Source organism: Pogona vitticeps, chromosome 13 (assembly GCF_051106095.1).
Source record: "Pogona vitticeps strain Pit_001003342236 chromosome 13, PviZW2.1, whole genome shotgun sequence".
Taxonomy (NCBI): domain Eukaryota; kingdom Metazoa; phylum Chordata; class Lepidosauria; order Squamata; family Agamidae; genus Pogona; species Pogona vitticeps.
In genome coordinates, this window is record NC_135795.1 from 15,896,717 (window position 1) to 15,914,171 (window position 17,455).

A 17,455-nucleotide genomic window follows, 5' to 3' on the forward strand; every position below is an offset into this window, starting at 1 on the left:
ATGTCATTTAAAATTTTACAATCAGGATTTTCGTTCAGGTAGTTAAGGAAAGGAGCTCAAGGTGTTCAGCCACCAGGTCGCTTAGTTTCCCCCTACTGTATTTCTGTGCCTGTCAAAGAGGACAGAATGCAACACATCACGTACCGACCCAAAGAAAAACTCCAGGGAAGAAAGCAACGCCATGCTGGTGCCGGCCACTCCCTCTGCCCTGTCAGGGGCCAGCCGGACTCTCCGACCTGGGCGTGGACATCAGATACTTGTATGTGATGCTGTGGTCCATCCGGTCAAGGGCTTCTCCAGCCAGGAATGGTAAAGAGACGTCTTTGGGCCGAGGGGTTTTGTTCCCCCGTGGATGAATTTTGGCACAAGACTCTGAGGTTAAGATTTCATTTATGTAGCGAAGGTGGTCAAGGTGTTCAGCGACCAGGTCGCTTAATTTCCCCCTATTTCTGTGACCAGGTTCCACTTCCAGACAGGCAAGGTGAACATCTTTCATACTACTACCACATTTGGTCATCACCAGCTGCTTCAAGAGCAGGCAGCCGAGCTCCACCGTGGCCAAACGGATTTTGCCATCTGGAAGGAGGAGGAGAGCGGAGCTACGAATTAGGATAAAGGCACAGCTGCATTTTTTAAATGACAATATTGCATTTATAGGGCTGCAGAATTTGAATCAGCTCCAGCAAAGTCTGAGGATCTTGGTTTACCTTGGGTCTGTCCCTCCCTGACGACGTTGCCCTGAACTATATTATTCTTATTATTTTGATTTATATACCGCCCATCTGGCAGCCAGGGCCACTCTGAAACTGGCTTGGATTTTTAAACAAGAACTGCAGAATTTTCTTATTTCTTTAATTTGTACGCTCCTTTCAGAACCTTGGTGGGCAGAAAGGTGACTGATACAGCTTTTAGATGAATAAAAAAACAATGAAATAAGCAAGAGCAGTAAAACATTACTTGCCCTGAGACACGGGGCAGACTGGGCAGAAACCGGAAAGGTCCTTTTCAATTGTTTCTTTTTTTTTTTTTTTTTTGCACTGCCCAAAGGCCACCAAATCAAAACCAAAGCTGCACACCTTATGCGCAAACGAGGGAGCTCATTTGATGAAAGATTTTGTACCCCCTCTTACTGTTCTTGACAACGCTTGGTAGAAGCAACCTTAGCGTTTGCCATCAAATGCCAACCACCTTCTCCACTGGACAGGAAGGCTTTTGCTGGTGCCCCTGCAAATGGGAGACTTTGTTCCTTCTGTTCTAATCCTGCATTTAATGGGAATCCATTTCTGATCCCTTTCACCTCTTTATGTTACATGCCAGCCAGGGGGCTTCTGACTTCTGGGGACCCCGGGAGGGTTTTTTGAGGTTGGTCAGAGGTTCCAGGAGGGGCTTGCCCTGGTGAGTTTATACAGCCAAAAAGGGGTTTGGGACAAAGGCCACCCGATTCCTTGAACCCAACATGCTCTGTGCTCTAGTGGCTCGTTTAGCATCTACTTTCTACATAATGTATCATTAACATTATCATAAACCATTCCAAAATTCAGTCTTGGGAGGGAGAAGCAAAGTGTGTGTGGCAAAAACAAGGCTGCCTTCTGAGGCCCCTTGAGCTCAGCGAAAATGTCCATTTTGGGGACACACAGAGCCTTAAAAGTTTCAGGACTTCCCAGGCGGAAAAAGATAGCGGCTGTGGAAGAGCCCATTACCTTGCTGGATTGCGAAATCCAATATTTCAGTTATTTTTTTCCAATAATGCGGACTTCTAGTTTTTCAATTATTCCTTGCTTGATTCCTTTGAAGAAAGGAGAGGTGTTTATGAAAAAGGGTCGCTCAACCAAGCAAAAGTGCTTGCTTTGTTCTATAGTTTGGATGAGATGGAGCAGCAAAGATGCCAACTCTAGGGATCTTTCTTGGCCTCCATCAGAGTTCTTGCTTATTTATTTAAAATATTTTACCCCTGTCTTTCTCCTTAAGAAGGACTCAAGGTAGCGTACACTATTAAAAGGCAACATTTAAAAGCTAAAAACAGTAGAGATATGTTTAAAAACAATCAAGCAAATATTATATTTTAAAAAGTAAATAAAGTCAACAAAATCAATTCTAAAAACACATTTCAAAGGATCAAAGCACAGCAATCTATTTAAAACACCCGACTCAGGCAGCCAGTCACTCAGGGAAAGCTTTCCCGAAGACAGAGGTCTTTGCTTGCTTGACAAAGGACAGCCAAGAGGGGGCCAGCCTGGCCTCCGGTGGCAGGGAGTTCCAGAGTCTGGGAGCACCCACAGAGAAGGCCTGTGTCCCCACCAAGTGCACCTGTGAAGGGAGCAGAAAAACGTGCAACCCCCCCCCCCGTCACTGCTCTGTCAAAACCAAAGAAATCTTACTATAATCGAAAAAAGACAGCTTGTTCTCCTCTGGCATCTATCAACCCTGAACTCTGGATGGCCAGGCGTTTCCAGTAAGATCATTTGGCCTTCAAGAATCAGAGCCCCTGCACTGCAACCTTGAGAAGGCAGCTGAATATGGCTTGGAGCCATCACTACTCAGAGCCAGGCGACAACAGCCGGCCCGTAGAGGATGCCCCGGGAGGGCTGAGCCTTACCTCCGTTGTACAACATGCCATACAGGAGGCACAGCAGAAACAGTGCGTAGAAGTCGGATTCTACACACTCGAGGGTGTTATACAACATCTCGACAAAAGGCCTGGGAGAGGAAAAAGGAGAAATAACCGCCCAAATCTTCTGCTGGTGTCTTAGCGTAAGGCTGACCATATCATTAGCCACAGACATAAATCTTTAATTAAAAGCTTCCTATTCCTCCCCGCTCCCACACACACATACTACACATCTCAGGCTCCTGAGGGGGATCCCTTTGGTTCTAGGGAAGCGTCTGGGGGCTTCCGGATGGGGTTGGTATGTTTTTAATGTCCGGCACTTGCTGTCATCCATCCTGAAGGGGAGGGTGGCTGTTCATGAGTAAGGACAGCATATTCAAGCTCCTGTCTCTCTTCAAATCAACCTGAAGACATGGCTGCACAGGCAGGCCTTCCCTACGGCCATCACCTAGTCTATTTCTTTTCTTTTTTCCTTCTCTTTCCTTTCCCATCTTGGACTCTGTGATTAATTCGGATTTTACCTTTAGTTTATTTTTTATGCTTTATATAAACCACCCAGAGTAGACACCTTCTAGAAGGGCGGTATATAAGTTCAATGAATAAATTAAATAAATAAATAAGCGTTAACTTCCAGACTAGGATGTAGGAATTGCGTGGGTAGCAACCTATCTGAACTCAGAAGTGTGGTTTGCTCCTTTCCTAACAAGCCAGAGTTCAGTAGCTCTTGGTCACGGTGCACACTGCCATGCTCCCTTAAGTCACAGTACGCCAGGATCCCAAACCATCCTGGTCCAGCTGTGGCAGAGGAGCATGAGCAACTGTGCGTTACTCAGGCAAAGGGGATTAACTCTTCAGCTGATTTATCATCTCCTCCTTCAGTCCAATCACAGAGTATCTACTGTGGCTTGTGGCAGCACATGCGAAGACGGAAAAACGACCAGGAAAGCAGGGCAACCCAAAAGGACACCAGGATCCAGAAGAAGGGAATCTAACCTGTAAGGCCGGGACAAATGTTAAACAAGAAAAGCACGGCCTTTGGGTTTCAGCCGGGACAGAACCGGGAAACTGAGCAACCTGCTTTGCAATAAGGGAGAAACATTCAACCTCACACTACACTTTGGTCTTTGAAAGAGAGCTCTCTCACAAACACGTTTCCATCGGCGCCAAGAATTCCAACTGCTCTCTCCGTACCTGTTGGAGTTCGACATCAATTTTTATTGTACTTTTTCGGCCATCTCAATTTCTAAAGAGAAACCAGAGCAGAAATTGAAAGGGAGGCTCCTCTTTTTTTGCTTACAGAGTAGAGGTAGGGAGAAGATGGGTGCTGGGTTGCAAGCCGCCTGCTGGCGACTACAATTCAGATGGGACTAGGCAGACTTTGAATGGATCCTGCTACTCTCAAGTAGGTATATCTGCTTGGAATGCCTTCAAGGAGATCCAAGGGGTCATCATTTAAAGGTGAAGGGATCCTACTGGCATCACAAAACAGACTATAATGCACCGTTCGTTAAAATGGCCGGAGGGAAGAGGCTAGAGTCCTCTAAGCATGCGGGAGAACGTTTGTCTTGAACAAGTTCCTCGCCTTTGGCCCCTCCCATCCAAAGCCCTTGTAATAAAAATCCTGACTTTTAACTTAAAAATAAAGAAAACACATGGTAAATGGGTTTAAACTTCTTTATGCCACAAAAATAGTAAAAAAGGCATTGACCTGTTAAAAAAAAGAAAACAAAAAATGTGACAGATGATGCTAGATCTCACTGATCCCTGCCATTACCTGTGGAGTTTGGAAACCAAAACTCTGGAAAGTGTCATTCCCCTTTAAAACTGGGCATCGTGGCAGACTGCGCCTTGTCTTCCCAAGCTTCCCCCTCCCCCCTTTTTTCCTACATCCTTGGTGGCTCTGGAGGAACCTCTCAAGCCGCCCACTGCACGCACAATCCAGTATGGTGAGACGTTCCCTTCCTTACCGTGTTTTCTAGAAGAGGCCCATATATATTTACTAAAATGTTTTCCAGGCCAACATTTTCTTCTGTTTCAATAACTTCTTTAAGTATCTTCAGTCGCCCGGCATGCTCTTCTGCAAGATACCTCATGTGTCCTAAGTCTCTTACGTCACGTGAAAAAGAAAATGGTCCAGGGTCGGCGTGGGATGCCTTTTGTCGTAATCAGGTCGCTCAGGCTCTTCCACGCCCTGCAGGACTATCACCTGGAAAGAGGCCCACAAAAGCCAACCCCCAAATTACAACTGAGGCCCGTCCAGGCGGCGGCTCGAAACCCCCTCGATGCTCCTCCGTCCAGCCCTACCAAACCTTTACAGAGACTGCCAGGAACCAAAGCCTTTTCTATTCAATAGTTTATTTACAGTCCTTAGACCAGTCACATAAGTATAAAACCTTATAAAACCTTAAAATTTCTAACTTTCAATATTCCATTAGAACATGTTGGCATACATACAACTGGGAACGGCAATCTAATTGATATTTAACTTCCGCAATCGAAGAATTGCTACACAGAACCTCGCAACCCGACAGGTGATCTGGACATCAACATCTGAGAGAAGGAACTCTAGCCTATTTCCCTCCGAACGTCCTGGCAATCTATCTATTAAGGGGGTTATAGTCTCTTTTCGCACTGCTTCATACAATGGGCAGGTGAAGAACATGTGCTGTATGGTCTCGATCTCCCTCAGGTGGCAGGAGCATAACCTTTCAGCAAAAGGGGTATTTTTATACTTCCCTTCTAGTACAGCAGAGGGAAGGGCCAAACACCTTGCCAGAGTAAAGGCTCTTCTAATTCCTTTAATTTCCAAAGATGTTAAGTATTTGGCCGGTACCATACAATTTTTGATGTAAGTCCGTGCTGCCATATTTTGGATGCTAGAAAGGTCTGTTTGGTATTCATTGTCCTCTATTCTTTGTTTAACTATTTGTTTTGCCTGCTCTATTCCAGAGGATATAAGTGCCTGAGGTGAGAGGCCAATTTTCCCCAAGTAGCCCTGGACCGATTTAACCCACTTAGATTGATAGTTATCTTTAAATAATAAGGAAAATAGGCCTTCTGGATTTAACTGTCCCTTTAGCCACATATATATAGATTGAATTCTAATCCAGGCTTCTACTTTAAGGCATCCTGTTTCTAGCCTTATCCTTGCATTTGACACGCATCTTGGGACCTGGAGTATAGTTCTTAAGAATTTGGATTGGACTATTTCTTGTGGTGCGAAGTGAGAACTGGGTGGCCCCATGAATGAGCCGTACAGCAGCTGGGCTAATGCCTTTGCTCTATACAATTTGAGGGCTGCCGGTATGAAGGACCCTCCTTGGGAGAGATGGAATTTTACTATACTATTTGCCGATCTTTCTCCCTGATCAGCCACAAATTTACTATGCTGAAGCCTAGATCCTGAGGCCTGTAATACTACCCCCAAATATTTGAAGCTGTTCACCTGCTCGATACTGTGTCCATTTATTTGCCATGACCTACTCTTGGGTCTCTGTCCAAAGGCGACTATCTTGGTCTTCTGATAGTTAATCGTTAATGATTTATATTCACAGTATGAGGCAAGCTTCTTAAGTGCCCTCCTCAGCCCTATGGGGGTTCTGGATAGAATTACTGTATCATCAGCATAGAGTAAGGCTGGCACTGTTCTATCTGTAAGTTTGGGTGAATGGAGATCGGCGGTGTTAAGCCAGCTTGATAAGTCGTTTATGTAAAATATGAATAATGCTGGTGCCAGTAGGCAGCCTTGCCTAACACCTCTGTGCGTTTGCACAGATTCCGTGAGGTGTCCCTGTCTGCTGCACCTGACTCTCAGGTATGTTTCTTCATGTAGGGCCCTGATTAGATATAGAAGTCTTTTGTCTATAGATGAGTTTGATAGATTGTCCCAGAGGTGTGTTCTCGATATAGAATCGAATGCTGATTTAAAGTCCACAAAGGCGGCATAGAGTGATGTTACTCCTTTGGCTGAGTATTTCTCTATAAGATGCTGTATAATTAGGCATTGTTCTATTGTGGATCTCCCTGGCTGAAAGCCTGCTTGTTCTGCCCCAATGATATTTTCTACTTCAAGCCACTCCAGGAGTTTGTCTAGGAGGTGCCTTGCATATAGTTTGCTTATAATATTCAGCAAACTTATTGGCCTGTAGTTGGCTGGATCTTCCCTTTTCCCTTTCTTATAAAATGGGACCACTGTGGCCGTTTTCCATGACATTGGGATTTGGCCTGTGTCATTAATATGGGTGAAGAGAGGTGCTAGAAAGGAGCCCCACCATGTCTTGTTTTCTTTTAGGAGTTCTGGTGGGATGCCATCAAGGCCTGGGGCTTTTCCATTTTTTAACTGATCTATATGAGCTATTATTTCACCTGGGGTCACCGGGGGCCATTTGGGAGTGCTTCCAAGCATTACTGGAGAAGGGGGTACAATGACATCCTCATACATACTTGTAAAGTGGGATACCCATTTATCTGGTGGAATACAAGAGGATAATGGGTGTTTGGGCTCTGATAGTCTGCCTGAAATTAGTTTCCAGAAAAGGGATGGATTTTTGGCTTTTGCTGCTTCAATCACCTTCCTCCATAGTTCTCTCGTGTGTTCTCTTTTACTGTGATGTATCTGCTGTTTGTATTCTTTCTTATGTACCAGTAGTTTTAGGAGGGCCTCTTTTTTGACATGGTCTTCTGCTCTCAGGTATTCCTGATATGTCTGATTAACTAATTGTTTTGCTGCCTTACAGCTTTGGTTGAACCAAGGTTTGGATCGGTTATATGAATTCTGAAGGTTTCTGCTATATGAATGGACGAGATGTGGCTGTAATTGTTGTAGGAGAATTTCATATTTATCTATGGGATTCCAGTGGACTGTCTGGCTTTCTACTGGATTAAGGGCATCAATCAGATTTTTCGAAGTTAAAAGTTGTTTTAAATTTTGTGCCAGTTTAGGTGACCATCTTACTCGGCAACCCACTCTTTCTAGTGCTGTAATTTCAGTATAATATCTTGGTTCTGTGTCTAAATTTCTGACGTTTAGGTGGAAACTTAGATGTAGGGGGAAATGATCCCCCTCCATGTAAGGAAGTACTTGGAGAGTTTTGACCATGGAAAGGAGCCCCCTGCACACCAGGATGTAGTCAATTGTACTAGCTTTAGTTGCTGCCATAAATGTATATTTTCCTGGAGTATCACCTGTGATTGTGCCATTTAAAACTGAGAGGCCCAGTCTGTAGGCAAATTTGTACAGACAGGCCCCGGCATAGTTTGCATGTTGGTCCTTAGATGCCCTCTCCTGATTCAGGGTCCCCACATTATCATTTCTTATGTTGGCTATCATCTTAAATTTGGTTCCCAGATAGTCATCATCTGGTCCCATACGGGCGTTTAGATCCCCACCAGTCAGGACCAGAGCATCCGGATGTTCCATGATAAGCTCTCTTACATAGTTTTCAAGGTCTGTCCAGTTTCCTTCTGTTTCAGCTTTTCTGGATGTGGGAGGTAAGTATATGTTAATAATCAATAGGGTTTTCATACTTCCTGTAAGTACTACTGCCATGGCCAGCTGTCTCAGGGGGGTTTTCATCATAGATTTCACTTTCAGAGCCGTTGATACCAGGATGCTCAGTCCCCCCTTCAGTCTCCCCGGTCCGCGCCCTGGGATTGCCTTTACCATGAAAGAGTTGAAACCATCTAGAATTATATCTTTGTCAGACCAAGTTTCTTGCAAAAGAATGATGTCATATTTGCTACGAAAGAAAGGAGTATCATGGGTTTGGGAGATACATCTGGTCCAACCTGCCACATTCCATGATAAAAGTTCAATTTTAGATGCAGATGTTTGGTTGCTTTCTGGAGCACACCGTGATTCTTGAGTGTCTGGTGCCTCATTTCGCTCCTGAATGTTCAGTTGTTCTGCCTTTGGGGTCATTTCCCCTCTTGTGGCAGAGAGCATTTTAATGGGGTTCCCTTCCTTGTATAACGTTAGCTTCTCCAGAGCAGGCAGGGATACATCTGATGACTGACATCCTCTGTAGGTGAGGGGAGCAACTGGTGTGGGAAAAGGATAATCTTTACGGGCCCAGTCTTTGTTGTTTTGATTTCTTTGTGTCTCTCTGCTAAAGGGATATCTTTCAGCTCTACCCAGGTAGGTAGTCGTTGTTGTGTTTGGAACTGTGGTATCTTTGTGGAGTTGGACTTTTTGTTTGTTTTCCCCCCATGCAATATTCCTGGACAAAGGCTTCTTAAGATGTTTATATTTTTTGCCTTCCAATAGTCCCTTTTCTATTCTTCACGTGGTGGCATCGGGGGGGGGGGGAACCAAGAACTTTGCTTTGTCTCCCCCTGGGGTGCAGCTGGGCAGGAACCGGGCAGCTTTCCATGGACCCATGAAGAGAAGTACGTTCTCCTCTCCGTGGATCCGGACCAACGCCGGCAGCTCCTTTTCCACCTCCAGGTGATACTTTGTGGGAGGAACCTTAGGCTCAGTCCACACTAGAGAAGTACAGTTTAAATAAATAAAAATCAAACGGAAACATACTGTTGAAATATAACATCAAGGACATAAATGATGAACTTATACCTGGCTGAGTTGACCTTTGAGCAGCAGGGACATGGGCAGCTGAGCTAAGTGTTGGACCGCTCCCAATCTGAAATTAAATAAAACCTTTACAAACAATCCATCTGTAGTTAATACGTAAATGGATCTTAGGGGTTTGGGGGATTGTTAGGTTGACTATAAGGAGAAACCAATTTTCTTAGTAGAAGAAAGCATCTTCAAGCCAGAGCCTCAACTGCCATTTTGTTGAGAACGCTCTAAATTTCTGTATCAAATAGGAGGTTGGATTGGAGAATATCCTCCAACTGTATGGCCTGAATCCAACCAGTCGTTCCAGCTAGAAGAGACATTGATTAAAATGTATGTAACTGTCAACAAATGAATCACCTGGCGAGTTTCCCTTACAGGTATTGAAAGATGTGACACTTCATTAAAATATTCTATTCCGGAACATAATCAAAGCGACCGTCCAAAAAACGACTAAGACTATTGTTGAAATCTTCCTTTGGTTGTAGGCACAGATGCTTTTTATTATTGCTTTCTTCAGTCCCCTGATAAGTGCTTGAGGAACTCTCCAACCTGGGCGTGGACATCAGACACTTGTGTGTGATGCTGTGGTCCATCCAGTCAAGGGGCGCTTTAGTCAGTGGGACAGTCGTCATTCCCCCCCCCAGTCAGCATGTGCCTCGTCATATTTCTATGTCTGTCGAAGAGGACAGAATGCAAGACATCACATACCGACCCAAAGAAAACCTCCAGGGAAGAAAGCAAAGCCATGCTGGTGCCGGCCACTCCCTCTGCCCTTTCAGGGGCCAGCCGGACTCTCCGACCTGGGCGTGGACTTGTATGTGATGCTGTGGTCAATCCGGTCAAGGGCTGACACTTAGCTGCGAGAGCAGATAGAGAGCAACTTCGAAGTTTATTGTTCGATGTTCCCCGCCCTAAGGAGCAAAGATTAAGAAGAAAGCTTAGTTATGGAAGGGTTGTTCTGTTCAATAACCAAGGGTATCTGTATCCATTGCAACATAGCAGACCCCCCTCATACTCACCGAATTTTTCTGCACATCTTGTTCAACTTTTGAAGAAAACACAGGGAGGTCTATTTATTTCTAAATAAATAAATAAAATAGGCAGCTGTTTTCCCCCCCCCCTTAGGGTGGGTGAGTGGGTGGGTTTGTGGATTGTGATATCACTGAAGCCTGGCCAAAGTTTTTGAGGAAACCCCCCCTGCCCTCCTTGCCTGTCACCATCCTACCCCTCATTGTGATATCACTGAAGCCTGGCCAAAATTTTGGAGGAACCCCCCCCCGCCCTCCTTGCCTGCCACAGTTGGGTAAGTGACCATGGCAGACGCCGTAAGGTTCGCGTACCTAAGTTTCATCCTCGGTTCTCTGTTCTTGGATAAAGACCCTGGCCAGGCACCAGAGCTCCAGAACCGAGATCTGGGGGACCTCTTTGCCCGCCCGGAGGAGCAGCCCTGGGAAGACTCTGACTGGGATGCGAACGCCGAGCAAGTCTTGGAAGCCAGCTTGACATGGAGGTTCGTGAACACCTTCCTCCCGGCATGTGAATCATCCTCCTTCTCAAGGCGTTTACTCGCTGCCTGTTTGTTTGGCGTGGTTCGGCTTCTATTGCTGTCGCTGGGAAACTGGCTCGCCTGTCGGAGAGCGACGGGTCGGCGGCCTCCAGCTGAGGTCGATTCGAACCCGGAGCTGGGAGAGCAAGATGTGGTCTCCGCTCGTCCGTCGCCTGCCTGCTATGCTTTCCCTGTGCCAGGTACCAGATCCTTTCAAGGCCACGTTAAGTGGCTTTCCCGGTGCGTTGGTCTGGGGCTTATCTGCTGCTGCCGCTTGCGAGCTAGGAGTCAGTCGGTGCTGATCTCCACACCCTCCGGGGATGCTGCTCTAAATCGCCATTGCCCCTAACAAGCAGGGACCATGGGAGATGTTGTCCATTCGTTCTGGAAGGAGCCAGGATGGATAGGGAGCCGTGCTCTAGCCTCTGCCCTTTCGTAAAAATGGGGCGAGGGCTTCGGGCTTCCTCTCTTTTCCTGACGCTTCCTCAGAATATTCTCCTCTCTGTGGAGGCGAAGGGAACCAAAGGGTGGTGCTGCCTCCTTGTGACACCCCCCGCTGCCTCACCCATGAGGCATCCCCCCCCCCTTTCCACCCAGGCGTGGCTGCTGCGTCCTGGCATACAGTTGTGTTCAAGAGTTTGAGAAGTCTAGCCTGGGGAGATGGGACACAGTGGCTTCCCCAAGCCGGACCCTGCTGGCGTTCACTCGTTTTTTTCAGCAGCACAGTAAAACAGATGGATAGGTAGAAACCTGGAATGTATTCGCATTTAAATTTTTATTTTTAAACACTGTGAGCTGCCTTGAGTCCCCTTATTACTGGAAGAAAGGCAGGCTCTCAATGGTACATGAAAGAAAGAAAGAAAGAAAGAAAGAAAGAGGTTTGTTTGAATTCCTTACTTTATTGTGAAAGCTTATGTGAATGAAATCTCGATACTCCAGCCCTGTTATTTTTAAGATGGATCCAAAATGCATGTTAAAACGGTCATCGCCGACAATATCCGTTTCTGCTGGGCTTCTGCAGCTTAGAGATCAGAAGGAAAAGAGGAGATATAAAAACGCAGGCCAATTAAAGGAACCTGGCAAGCTGAACATGGATCAGCAAAGTCCCCACTGGGTCCTGCTGCCTATATAGAGCAGTGGCCGGGAAGACTTTACAGCAAGGTCTTACCTTACAGAAACTGCGCACCAAGCACATGCTTTTTCTTCCCACATCCTAGACAGGCTCCTTGTGAGGTTTCCATTGCCTCCTCAATCCCTCATTCAAAGTCCTTCCAGGCTTCTTCCTCTGCTGCCATGACTCCGTGGGGGGGGGGGGGGAGAAGCACGCCGGACGAAGAGGCTCTCAGCTGTTCTCGACGCCGGTGCTGCCACTTTTGGAGCCCACAGGTCCGCCGCCGCCGCCCTTCCAGATACTGCAGGTCGCTGTTCTGGAGATCTGGTTCACCAGGCTCCTTCTGCAGGACCAGTGATGTCACAAGGAAGAACACATATGCAAAATGCATCCCTTCTTCGGCCACAGGCAAGAGCCAGGAAAGAGGGGCATTCAGCACTCTCAGTGACCCAATTGTGGCAGGCAAGGAGGAGAGGGTTAGGGTTGAAAATTTTGGCCAGGCTCCTTGTGAGGTTACCATTGCCTCCTCAATCCCTCATTCAAAGTCCTTCCAAGCTTCTTCCTCTGCTGTCATGACTCTGGGGAGGGGGGGGAGGAGAAGCACGCCGGACGAAGAGGCTCTCAGCTGTTCTCGATGCTGGTGCTGCCACTTTTGGAGCCCACAGGTCCACCAACACCGCCCTTCCAGATACTGGCCTTTGTGTGAATTAAGCAAAATTAAAGCAACATTATGAAGTTTTCAGAGATGGAAAGAAGTCTAGCAGGAGAACGCAAACACTGTACTATGTTACCATTGCCTCCTCAAGCCCTCATCCAAAGTCCCAAAGACAGTGGACAGCTGGAATGTCCACTCCCAGCTCTGCAAGAGATATGCAGCCTTGGGAGCCCCAGCCTCCGACACCCCCTCCCCACAAGAGGCTCCTGGAAGAGTTAGAGGGCACAGGGTGGCATGGCAACTCAGAGGCTGGACGGGTGGACTCCGGTTCAAATCCCCACTGGTCCAGAGAACATCTGGAGTGATGTTGCATCAGCTGCACTGTCTCAGCTGTGACCTAACTCGCAACACTGTTGTGAGGATTTGGGATGGGATGGGGATGAGGAGAGTCCACAGGCTGCCCCCCCCCAGCTCCCACCAAAGGCAAAGCCGGATCGAAATGGAAGAGGGCGGCCTTCTTGAAACAACCAGAGGAGAAAAACAGCCTCTTTGGGAAGCAGAGAAGGCGACTTGGCCCAGTCCCTCCGAGATAGGCAGCTGGAGCCTCTGAAGCAGGGTTAGGAGGACCTTTCTTCTGAAGATGGACGGGGACGGGAGTGTCCACCAGCGTAATGGGAAAGACCTTGAAGCCCCTTTGTGCACACACACACACACACACACACACACACACACACCCTCTCAGGAGCACGACTCCACTTTTTCCTCCTCTCATCTCACAGGGATTACCAATCGTCTTTCTCTCTCTCAGACACCTGGGGCCAGATGACAACAGCCGGCCGTATAGGATGCCCCGGGAGGGCTTAGCCTTACCTCTGTTGTGCCACATGGTATATAGGAGGCAAAGTACCAGCAGTCCATAAAAGTCATTCTCCTGACATTCAAGGGCACTGAATATTCTTTCGGTAAAAGGCCTGGGAGAGGAAAAAGGAGAATGAACCACCCAATTCTTCTGCCGGTCTCTTAGCACAACCTTGTTTTTATAGGTCTGCAGGCATAAGGCGGACCGTATCATTAGCCACAGACATAAATCTTTAATTAAAAGCTTCCTAATCCCCCCCCCTCCAAAACACACACACACACACACACACACACACACACACACACACACATCTCAGGCTCCCAAGGGGGATCCCTTTGGTTCTAGGGAAGCGTGGGGGGGGGGCGACTTCTGTTTGTATGTTCCAGTTTTCTCCTTTTTTGGGAGGGGGGGTCCTTGGGAGAGCAGGAATCCGTCTTATCGGGAGTGCAGACTGCCGCGACCCTGATCCGCTGGAGTCAGACGAAGGCGCAAGGGACGGTTCGTCCAGTGGGTGGGTACTGGAGGGGGCGTTTCTCGGGGCTCCCTCCTCTGAGTGCCCGTCCCCAAAGCAGAGGAGAGGCAGGAAGTCCTGCTGGGCTGGGTTTCCCATGGGAGGAAGGGAAAGAATGTCAGGGAAGGGGGGTCCCCTCTTTCCTTGGAATTGGGGGGGTGTGTCCCTTTCCCTCCACCCAAACACTCTTCCGTGCAGGAGGCTCCCTGCCGAGGGTGTTCAAGCTGTTCTGGGTCCTGCGCTTACGGCACTTCGTGGTGGTGGACAACCATAACCAGGTGATTTGAGGCTTGCGCCCCCCCACTGCCCTTCGTGGTCCTAACCCTGGTGGCGTGGGGGGGGGAGGTGTGTTGCTGGGGGACAGAGCCTCTGCTTCAGAGGTGAACGGGCCAGACTCCTGGGGACAGCTGGGCATCCCAGCTTTCTGCCAGACATCCCTCAAAATGCGGGTGGCTGAAAATCATTTTTTCTACTGCCTTCCCCCCCAAGTGGGGGTGCATGCCTCTCCCTGCTCATCCTTGTAGCCGCCTTGCAAGGTAGGCCAGATGGAGTGTTACCTAGTGAGTTTCATGCCTGGATGGAGGTTGTAATCCAGCTCCCTGGAGGGCGAGGCCACCCCTCTGACCACTGCTCCACACTGCCTTCCTTAGAGGATCGATGGGTCTGGCTTGGTAGAAAGCCCACTTGCTATCATTAAGTTCCCGAGAGGGTCCCTTCCCTGAATCTACCTGTGGGTGTCTGTCTGCCTTTCCATTTCGCTCTCTCCTTCCAGGTGGTGGGCATGGTCACCAGGAAGGATCTGGCTGGGTACCGGCTGGGCAAGGAAGGCCTGGAGGAGGTGCTCCTGGCGCAGACGTGACTGACCCCTTGGTGTCGGTGGCAGAGAAGCCCTGACCTCCTGGTATGTCTGCCCTCGAGCAGCCCCTGGAGAACCACCTGGAGAGGATGAGGTGGAGGAGAGCCAGCCCGAGGGAGAGTCCTCCAGTGGGGTCCCCTCGCAGACCCTCAACGCGAACGAAGGAGCACCAGCCGGAGGAAGGGCGGAACAGAGGCTCAGAGGAAGCAGGGCTTCCCGTACCCGGCTCTCCGTCCAGAGAAAGGCGGAGCCTGCTCAAAAGTGCAGGGGGAAAACGAAGATCCAGTGGCCGCCGCCGCCACAGATGGGAGAAAGGCAGGGAGAGCCTCCGAGAGCGCTGAGGCGGAGGAGCACCCCGGCCATCCTCCGACCAAAGAGGGGCCAAAGGGAAATGAGGCTGGGCGGGCCGAAGCCGGGCTGCATCCCTTGGCCCAGCCTCTGCCTGAAGCAGGCCAAGGAGAAAGTGAAACGGGACATGAACAGGCTGGTGGCCCTCTTGCGGTGCTGGCACTGGGCAGCCCCACGCGACAACCTGTACCCGCACCCAATGGCTGGAGCGCCCCTCGCCCGAGAGACCGGGTTGGCCGGTCCTCCGGCACCTTCCGCAGCCCTGTGGACGAAGCCAGGGCCCAAGTCGAGCGGGCCGACATCCAACCTGCGACCACTGCAGAGAGAGGTGCAGAGAGCCAGAAAGGGTTCCCGGACAAGGGCACCCCTAGCCGTCCTTGGACCATCTATAAAGCTGTAGGATATATGAAGATATATATGAAGATAGTTGGAAGTAGGCTAGAAGACTGAACAAGGGGAGGAGAAAGAACCAGGGAGATGGTCCAGGCTGGACAACCTCTGGCGTCAGGTTCTCCTCTGGGGCTTCCCTGAGGCCACAGGGATGGGAGGTCAGGGCTCCTCTGCCACCGACACCAAGGGGTCAGTCACGTCTGCGCCAGGAGCACCTCTTCCAGGCCTTGAGAAGGACTTGAAGAGCTTCCTCCTCTCCTGGCGACATGGCTTCGGCCACCAGAGCCAGAGGGGGAAGGGGCTCACTGGAAGCCCCTTCCCTCTGGGATGCTTCAGGATGTGGAGGGGCAGGGGTCTTGAGCCAGGGACTCAGCCTCACCCTCCAGAAGGACTGCATCGCAACCACAGAGTGCTTTGCTTCTCAGTCCAGTAAGATCTGGACTGTTCCTGGGACAAGACGTTTGGAACGACTAGTCCTGGTTTGGTGATCTTGGTCCACAGGAAGCACTTTGTCCCATTTCTCTGTCAGGACGTCATGGGGGAAAGGATAGATCAACAAATGGAAAAGACTGTTGAGGCGGGTGGTCAATCGGAAGGAAGCAGGTGTTGGGCTTCTTATCCCCGCGCCATACTGCGCTCAGCAGAACAGTAATCCATTTGGAGAGAAAGTTTACTTCAGGACCCTAACTGTCCCAAACCCCAAGCTAGGGGAATTCTGGGAGAAAAAAATAATTTTGCTCTTAGAGTTGGGGCTGTTAAGAGCTGCCAAGGGTCGTATGTGTGAGGGGTGCACAGTTAGCTTTCCGCATCTCCAAGTACTGGGGACAAAGCAAATGTAATTCTACAGCACACCCAAACTTTGCTGCAAAAGGGAGCCGCTTGTCCGATGGCATGCTTTACTTGGAAAAACTAAATATATAAATAAATAAATAAAATAGGCAGCTGTTTCCCCCCCCCTTTAGGGTGGGTGAGTGGGTGGGTTTGTGAATTGTGATATCACTGAATCCTGGCCAAAATTTTGGAGGAACCCCCCCCTGCCCTCCTTGCCTGCCACAGTTGGGTAAGTGACCATGGTGGACGCCACAAGGTTTGCCTACCTGACTCTTATCCTCGGTTCTTGGTTCTTAGATAAAGACGCTGGCGAGGCTCCAGAGCAGATATCTGCTGGACCTCTTCGCCAGCCTGGAGAAAAACTCCAGGGAAGAAAGCAACGCCATGCTGGTGCCGGCCACTCCCTCTGCCCTGTCAGGGGCCAGCCGGACTCTCCAACCTGGGCGTGGACATCAGACACTTGTATGTGATGCTGTGGTCCATCCAGTCAAGGGGCGCTTTAGTCAGTGGGACAGTCGTCATTCCCTCCCCCCAAGTACAAGACATGTACATGACTCATGCTTTATACTGCTGATATATTTTAACAATTTACTTATTTTGTATATTTTATATAATGTGCTTATTTTGTATTTTCGGGTCTATGACCGTATAATACTAAACTAAACTAAACTTGTGGTGTTGATAAAACGCCACTCCATCTTGGCGGTGTTGAGGGGCACGCCTTACCTGCGTTGTTCTGATGAATCGCGCAGTCTCTTGTAGCCACGCCAGGCTTCAGCAGAAAGGTAGGGCAGGTTCACTTTACTGACAGGCCGGTTTGGGGCGTTAAACAGAGCTGGGTGGAAGAGAGAGAGATACATTGAGCCTACATTGCACATCCCAGGGAAGCACCTAAAAGGAATGGCCTAGAACGAATGGGGCCAGCTGAGCCCTTCAGGCAGGAACAAAGTCTCCACCACCTTCCTAGGAGAAAATTTGTTGCTTGTTTATTCCCATCTTATTTGCGTGCATTTAGTCGTGCTGCCTCCTTCCTGCTTTCCTGGGAATAAACCTCACGCAGCCCCATGAAGAGGCCCGGGGACAAGAATTTCAGAAGTCCAGCCTGGGGAGATGGGACACAGTGGGTTCCCCAAGCCGGACCCCGCTGGAGATCACTCGTTTTT

General features: G+C 49.0%; 1 long non-coding RNA gene across 1 annotated transcript; it reads right to left on the reverse strand.

Moving 5' to 3' along the window:
• Nucleotides 1–11,610: 11,610 nt before the first annotated feature.
• LOC140702520 (uncharacterized) lies at nucleotides 11,611–17,455 on the reverse strand. The gene is made up of 3 exons (XR_013539077.1): nucleotides 17,019–17,455; nucleotides 13,368–13,468; nucleotides 11,611–12,538 (listed from the first exon to the last, which is right to left on the reverse strand). It is a non-coding gene; the product is annotated as an uncharacterized LOC140702520 (long non-coding RNA).